This window comes from Pongo pygmaeus, chromosome 10 (assembly GCF_028885625.2).
Source record: "Pongo pygmaeus isolate AG05252 chromosome 10, NHGRI_mPonPyg2-v2.0_pri, whole genome shotgun sequence".
In the NCBI taxonomy this organism is placed as follows: domain Eukaryota; kingdom Metazoa; phylum Chordata; class Mammalia; order Primates; family Hominidae; genus Pongo; species Pongo pygmaeus.
Window position 1 is genome coordinate 26,486,917 of NC_072383.2, and position 8,113 is coordinate 26,495,029.

Genomic DNA, 8,113 nt, shown 5'->3' on the forward strand with positions numbered 1-8,113 from the left:
AAAGGTTCATTTTATTGCCAAATATAACATTCGGTTACCAACTGGAAGTGTAAAAGTTCATATTTTCTTTTTTCTGTTTGTTTTTTAACTTTTAAGACATTATATTTACTAAGATTCTGGCGATAGCTTTATGTAACAAGACACAGCATACCAGGCTTGCTACTCAACTTGTTTATGGTAAGTCTCAGCCTCAATATGAAGCTGCATTTTTTTAAAAAATCAACACCCTGCTTTTTATATGCTCAATATCTTGGCAAGTGTGCCATTAAACACAGTAGTGAACTTAAGACAGCAAGAGGAAGGAGTTAACAAAAGCTAAACATTGCAACCTAAACAAAGTTCATACAAAAAATAAAGGAGCTATCACTGGTTACATGGAATTTTCCTGACTAATTAAAACTTTACAGTATAAAACGTGCATTTTAGAATATTTAGTTTTCAAGTTCAAAAAGCACCAGTGTACCAGTGTCTATTTGAAACCATTTCTCTCCAAAGCTAAAGTGTCATCAAAATTAATTCAAATGACCCAGCATATTCTAATGCTAAAAAATATTCAGTATTATTGAAGTGGAGGTAAATCCCAGGGGTTTTGGGGCTTTCTCATGCTGCAAAGGGCTGTTTCTCTGGTTCATTCAAAGAAGCGTATGACAGAATCCAAGGATGTCCCTAAGCTCAGTAAAGGGCAAGATTCCTGGCACCCAGCTCTGACCTCTCCATAAAGCCTGGCTACTCTTTCCTCAAATACAGGATGTGTGAGGATCAAAGGCATGTTGTTCTGCTAGCTAAAGAGACAGCAAACCACCTCCTCCCTCCATCCTAAAAAGCACCTTTCCCAGGTAAATAAAAGTCTACACGGGTTAAAAATTAAAATATACTTATCTACAGAGTACGGATTTTGAAATGTCAATGTAATCCTTACTTCAAAAATTTTAACTACTTTAAAATTTTTAACATCTGGCCATTTCTGATTCCATCTTAAAGATGTATTCAGGTTGGATTTTTGTTGATTTATCATTGTACTTTTCTAGTCAAAAATATTAATTTTATTCCCAAATATCATAACCACTAGTGCTACTGCAATGTATTATCTCCCAGAGTTATCAAGCACTGGAAGAGAAAAGAATAGATGCTCAAGCAGCAGGCAACATTTATGGCCCTTGCACACAGCAGCATCTGAATAGCTACTGGGTAGTCCAGGGATAATTCTTTTTTTTTTTTTTTTTTTTTTTTTGAGATGGAGTCTTGCTCTGTTGCCCCATCTGGAGCGCAGTGGCACCATCTCAGTTCACTGCAACCTCTGCCTCCCGGGTTCAAGTGATTCTCCTGCCTCAGCCTTCCAAGTAGCTGGGATTACAGGCACCAGCCACCACGCCCAGCTAATTTTTGTACTTTTAGTAGAGATGGGGTTTCACCATGTTGGTCAGGCTGGTCTCAAACTCCTGACTTCAGGTGATTCACCCGCCTTGGCCTCCCAAAGTGCTGGGATTACAGGCGTGAGCCACTGCATCTGGCCAGTCCAAGGATAATTCTAAAAACAAGAAAATTCATGCATTATAGTAAATATGTTGTAATTTTCACAGCTGAAATTTCCTTAGACATTGTACTTTCTCTATAAGGGAATCCTGATTTTTCTTAATATTATGATAAGTCAGGGCTTGAACTAGCAGCCTTCTTTCTCTTCTTGCTGTTTTTCTCTTGCTCCTTTTTCCTTTTTTTGTGTTTTTTTTCTCTTTCTTCACTGCTTTTTTTCTTTTTTTCTCTTATCTCCTCAATATACTCTGATTCTGACAAGGACTCAGGTGATAAAGATTTATCTTCAGAATATGGGTTTCTTTTTGCTGAGTCCTTTAATAGCCTTTTTCTTTCTCAGTTGGTTCCTTCTTTTTCTTTAAAAAGAAGTCTTTTTTTCCTTACCGTCTTTCTATCCTTACTGTCTGATTCAGTTTCTGACATGGAGCTTTCAGAAGATTTATGTCAATGGTTCTTTTCCTTTCTCCCTTTTCCTTGTTTCTTATCCTCATCCTCAGAATCAGAAGAACTGCTGGAAGAATCAGAGCATGATGAAGATGACGAATACCTACTAGATTTCTTCTTCTTTTTCTTTTTTTTCTCTTTTTTTGGATGAGCTCTTACTTTCACTTAATTTCTTCCTGTATTTTTCTAGTTTTTTCTTCAAATTCATACAAAGCCTTGGCGCCTTTTTATTTTCTAGTTGCTCTTGCACTTCTTCCCAGATAGGCCTTGGTTGACTGAGAGAATCCTGGATTGTTGGCCCTTAAGACTGGATTGGACCCCTTGATCTGGCCATTGCTGTTGGATTCACGTAGGCTACCCGATGGTCCTGCTTCTCCTTGGTGCCCGAGTGAGCGCACAGTCACTCATCAAGGGACACAGTCACCCACCAAGGGAAACCTGGCTCGGAAGGCAGCTGAAGTAGGCCTGCAGGTCCTTCTGCACTAAAAGTTAATATTTTCATGAAAATCTTACCAATGTGTTTAGCAGGCTTGCTTGTTTCATTTTTCTCCCCATTATTCAGTGCCTACTTGGTTTACCACTAGAGGGCATTGTTGGCAGTGATATCAAGAGAATACTAGAGCATTTTGCCAAAAAATTTCGTACAATCTTTTTCAATTTTCATTTCAGCCAGTAAATAAAAACATACATTTAAAAGCTACTTCATTTAATATTTTATTTTTATATTTTATGCATCCCAAATACTGAGCTTCTAGGCTTTTTGTGTGTATTAATTTAATAAAAGAGAAATCATTGTAAACTTTGGTTCCAGTTTTCTAACAAACTCTAAATCTAGAATCTGTCAGTTTTCCCCCTGCAATGTAATACACTCTCACACATCCTCTCTTGGAATGTTATCGAGCACTTGGAGACTCATTATTTTTTATTTCCCAAAAGAGTGAAACTATTCTATTTTCCATGTCATGCCTTTCCTGATATTTGTCAGAGGATCTCAAACTAGCAAGGGACCTTCAGTTTATCTAGTTCAACTATTTATAATAGACAGAATTTCTTCTACACAGTGATGAAGGGTTGTCTAAACCTCAAAATGATAAGAGAAGCGTTTTCCATTTTGGGACAACTCTATTATTTATTGGAAAGTTCATCAGGTGAAGGCAGAAGTTTGCCTCTTTGAAATTTGTTGTATTAGATAAGATCTTTTAGTTGCAGATAACAGGAACCAAATCAAGCTTGCTTATGAAAAAGGGGGGTAGATTAATTGTTAGAAAACAGAGGTGTCCGGGGCCTTTTGGGGGGTGGGGGGCAGGGGGAGGGAGAGCATTAGGACAAATACCTAATGCATGTGGGGCTTAAAACCTAGATGACGGGTTGATGGGTACAGCAAACCACCATGGCACATTATGCCTACATAAAAAACCTGCACATTCTGCACATGTATCCCAGAACTTAAAGAAGAAAAAGAAAACAGAGGTGTCTTGTGGGCTGTGGGTAACTGGACACCTGAGATCTGTCGGTACTCAGTCTCTCTCAGTCTGCTGCATCTGCTTCCTTCTATGTAATACTTCATTCATTTCTCTCTGCACATCAGGATTTTCTGCTTCTTGCATCCCCATTGTGAAATATGCCATTTGAATGATAAAAATGACAAATAACTTTTGTTACCTAGCTGGAGTAGGCTGTTTCAGCATTCTATGAAGCTGGCCACCTCGGGATGGTGCAGTATATGATTTGATCGGTTCTTCCCAGGGTCACGGGCCCACTCTCACACTGCCTTCATGGTGAAGTAGGTCTCTTGGTTGGATGCTTTGTCGTGTGGGTTTCCAGGTCTGTGGATGAGGCACTCCATAAGCCCTTGGTAATGGTGCTGGCTAAGGCTGTGCAGGCAGGAAAGGAAAACACACGCTTAGGACCGGTATCTGTCCCTGTGAGGATGAATGGCTGACTGGTCTTTCCAGGATGGAAGGGTTCCATGTGGTCAACTTGCTACTAAGTGGCTGGTTGATTCCCTCAAGGAATATGCCATATTGAAGATTCAATGTTTATCTCTGTTGGATGTTCAGAGGTAACAGTAGGTAGACAGGCATTGGTAAGTGAGGTTCATGCTGTCAGGCTCACACATAGCCTCCATTTCTGCCACCATGTCCACCCTGTTCATGTGTTCATCATGCCTGCTCTGGGTGACCAATGACAAAGACTAGTTAATGTCAAGAGGCTGAGTCATCTCATTTTACTTGGTTGTTCAGTGCTTTTTCCATGGTAGATGCTTTCTGGTGGGTATCCACATGTAAGACACAAGTCTTGACACTTTATACATTCACCCATTTGTCTACCCACATGGCTTTTCCTCAGACTCCTTGTCTCTGATCTTCCAGTCCTTTTCCTTCCAGTTCCCTGCCTGCACAACTAGGCCATTGGCCATTTCCTAGGAATTTATATGTATTTTCACCTTCGGTCATTTCTCCTTCTATCCAAAGTGGATGACCAGTTATACTGCTCATAGATCTGCCATTGGGAAGATTTCCTCTTTACTCTCTTTCCCTGAATGTGGTTGTAATGAAGCCTCTGTCTATTTTTTGGTTTTCATCCACCTACTGAGCCAATCCATCCATAAACCAAGCTTTGGCTTCTCTCTTTCTTTCATCTGGTCATACAGGATCCCTCTGGCCCACCGTCCCTCATTCCTGCTCAAATATGTTCATAAGTGCAAGGGTTGGGGCATTGACTGGTATAGCTGTGCTTGGTGATATGGGGTCTTGGTTTCCTACTCATGAAACTTACTCACCCCTTCCAGCCCTGTTCAGTTTTAATCCCGCATATATCAGCACTCTCTTACAATGGACTGCTACTAGCAGGACTGGAAGGCATGAGTAAGCATCATGTGGCTTTATGGTTTACTGGATCCTACAGAATTCAGTGCATAATAAGCATTTCCAGATGGTCATTTGGTCTCTCGTGGTCAATTGTTCCATCACTTCTAGGACCCAAACACACCAAAAATAAGAGCTGTTTTTCAAAGCACTCATAATTTGCTGTTGATGGCATGGTTTTGCTCCATAATCTCAGGGGTCTGAGTTGTGATTCTTTCACTTGAGCTTGCCAAACACTCTTTACTACATCTTTTCCCACCAGATGACACCTCTTACCATGGGGCCTGTTGAATCATATAGACCAAGTGACAGGGCTGATTGCACTGTGGCCTGGTCCTGCTTTGACGCCTTTTCATGCTCAAGGCCCCACTAAAAGCTGGAAGCTTCCCATATCACCTGATACATGGGCTGTAGAAATATTACCAGGCATGAAATGTATTACCTCCAGAGCTCAAGGAAGCTGACAAGTGGTGGCCTTTCTTTGTGGTAGGAGATGTAGATGCAAGATGCAGCAATTTGTCTTTAGTTTGGAAGAGCTAACCCTACACACCACTCACCTACTGGACTCCCCAAAACTTCACTGAAGTAGCTAGTCATGAATCTTCACAGATTTTATCTCTCATCTCTTGGAACACATGTCAGTGATAATAAAAAATATAGATTTGCCCCTTGTCCCTGGTTTCTGACACAGATCTTCTAAAATTCTTGGGATTTCCTTAGTGATAGGGGTAATAGAATCATCTTTTGGTATTCATAACAAGTATCTTTCAACCATACCTGAGTTTATGCTAGCAAAGTGACTCTTGATGGGCCCCTAAATAGCTTCAGAAGGGGAGCTAGTTGCCAGAGGAGTCGACCATTGTAATTAGTGGGTTGAAACTTTCAACTTCACCTCTGAACCTCCAGGGAGAAGAAAGAAACTGGAGATTGAGTTTAATCACCAATGACCAATGGTTTAATCAATCATGGCTACATAGTCAAACCTCCATCATAACCCCTAAACGATGGGATTCAGAGAGCTTCTGGGTTGACGAACACATCCAGGCACTGGGATAGTGGTCCTCCCAGAGAGGGCATGGAAGCTCTACATTCCCTCTCCCATACCTTGCCCTTTGCATCTCTTCCATTTGGCTGTTGCTAAATTGTATCCTTTATAGCAAAGCAGTAAGTAAACTGTTTTCCTAAGTTCTGTGAGGCCTTGTAGCAAATTATCAAACCTGAGGTGGGGATTGTGGGAGCCCCATTTTGTAGCCACGTCAGACAGAAGTACATGTTCACTGGAGACCCAATACTTACAACTGGAGTCTAAAGTAAGAGCAGCCTTGTGGAACTGAGTCCTTAAATCTGTGGGGCCCAATTCGAATCCCAGATAGTTAGTGCCAGAATTGGATTGAATCATAGGACACTCAATTGGTGTCAGAGGATTGGAGAGTTGCAGACTTTCTTGTTTAAGGGAAAGACCCTACACATAGATGTCATAAGTGTTGTAAGTAAAAACAGCACAGAATGTCTTACCAAGGCCACCAGTATACTAGCTACCTCCTGCTTGGCCTGTCCAAAGCATATGATGTCATGATGTAGTAGATGAGTGTGATATTCTATAGGATGTCCAGGTGGCCCAGACCTTTTAGGACCATATAGTAGTCCCTTATTATCCATAGGAAATATGTTGCAAGATTCTCAGTGTGTGCCTGAAACTGTGGATTGTAGTGAACCCCATACATACTATGCATGAGTTTCTTTTTCCTTCTCAATTTAACAGATAGAAGATTCATTCTAACCACAGGTCTTAACAACCTCAGCATATGAAAACTTTTAGTTTCAACTTAAAGGAAGCAATTTACAGCTTTTCTTTGGCATATCGAATTGCCAGCATCACTACTCTTGCATTTTGAGGCCATTATTAAATGAAATAAGGGTTATTTGAGGAAGCACTGTGATACTGTGACAGTCGATCTGATAACAGAGATGGCTTCTAAGTGAGGGTGGGTAGTGTACACAGTAGAGAGATGCTGGACAAAGGGAGGATTCACATCCAGGGTGGGCTAGAGCAGGACAGCTTGAGATTTCATTCTGCTACTCAGAATGGTATGCAGTTTAAAACTTTGGGCGAGGGCACCACACTAAACGTGTTCTTGATCCTGTCTGGGTACTCTTCCTGTATCTTGCTGATGAGGAAAGTACCCATCCCAGACCCAGTCCCCCGACCCAAAGAGTGAGCCATCTGGAAATCCTGTAGGCAGTCACAGCTCTCAGCTTGGATTGTTTATTTCCTGAATTTTCCATGTAATACGTTCATACCATGGTTGACCATGGTTAACCGAAACTGGAAAGCAAAACCACAGATAAGGTGGGACTACTGTATTGTGAACAAGGGCAGAAGAATTCGCGTAACATAAAGGCAAAAATATAGGAGAATACTACCCTGTATCCCATGTGAATGTGAAAGATTTATTATCCTGTTTTCTGTTAGGGATGGAAAAAGAGTGCATGTGCCAAGTCAGTGAGCACATACCATGTACCTGAGGTTTAATTAATCTAGTCATGTTACCTCTTCCAGCACCACAAGTACAATTCAAGTACTTCTTGGTTAAATCTACAGTAGGCTATAGTCAGTCTCAAGGATCTATCTGGCTTCTGAAGGAGTGAGATTGCTTGCTTAAGTGGAGATATAAGAGGGGTCATTATCCTTGCATTCACTGGGTCTTTAATAGTATCCTAATCTCTGTCATTCCTCCTGGGACACAATATTATTTTTGATTCATTATCTTGGCCAGGGGTATGGAGGGAATTTTCAGAGGTTTCCATATTACCTTCCCCACTGTGACAGCTCTTGCTCCACAGAGCAATGACTCTTCAATATGAGGCTTTTTGTAAGTGGAAAATCTATCGATTCCAATTATGCACTTGTAGACTGGGGAAATGACCACAGTGTGAGTGGGCAGACTCAGTGGCTCCATTGAGAATCTGATTTTAGATAGGACTCCATTTGCTACCTGTCCCCTATAGGCCCTCATTCTAACAGGGAGGAGTTGTGATGACATCTCCAGGCATTAATATCATCATCTCAGGTCTTGTGTCTAATAATCCTTTCCACGGTGTACAGTCCATTGAGTAAGTGGTTGTATATCCCTTTGAAGAAGGGCCAGAGGAATCATTATGGTATATATTTTTCATGGTATTGTAGGGTCCTTTCTCCTAGGAACCTGGATACATCTTTAATCAATGGGTCTAAATATGCAAGTTTGACTCAGCTCTGGGAACTGAGCAAA

The 8,113-nt window shown here is 41.1% G+C and overlaps 1 pseudogene; it reads right to left on the reverse strand.

Annotated features, from left to right (window-relative positions):
- Positions 1-1,638: 1,638 nt before the first annotated feature.
- Positions 1,639-7,801, reverse strand: LOC129010682 (protein FAM133B-like; annotated as a pseudogene).
- Between the last annotated feature and the right edge of the window lie 312 nt (positions 7,802-8,113).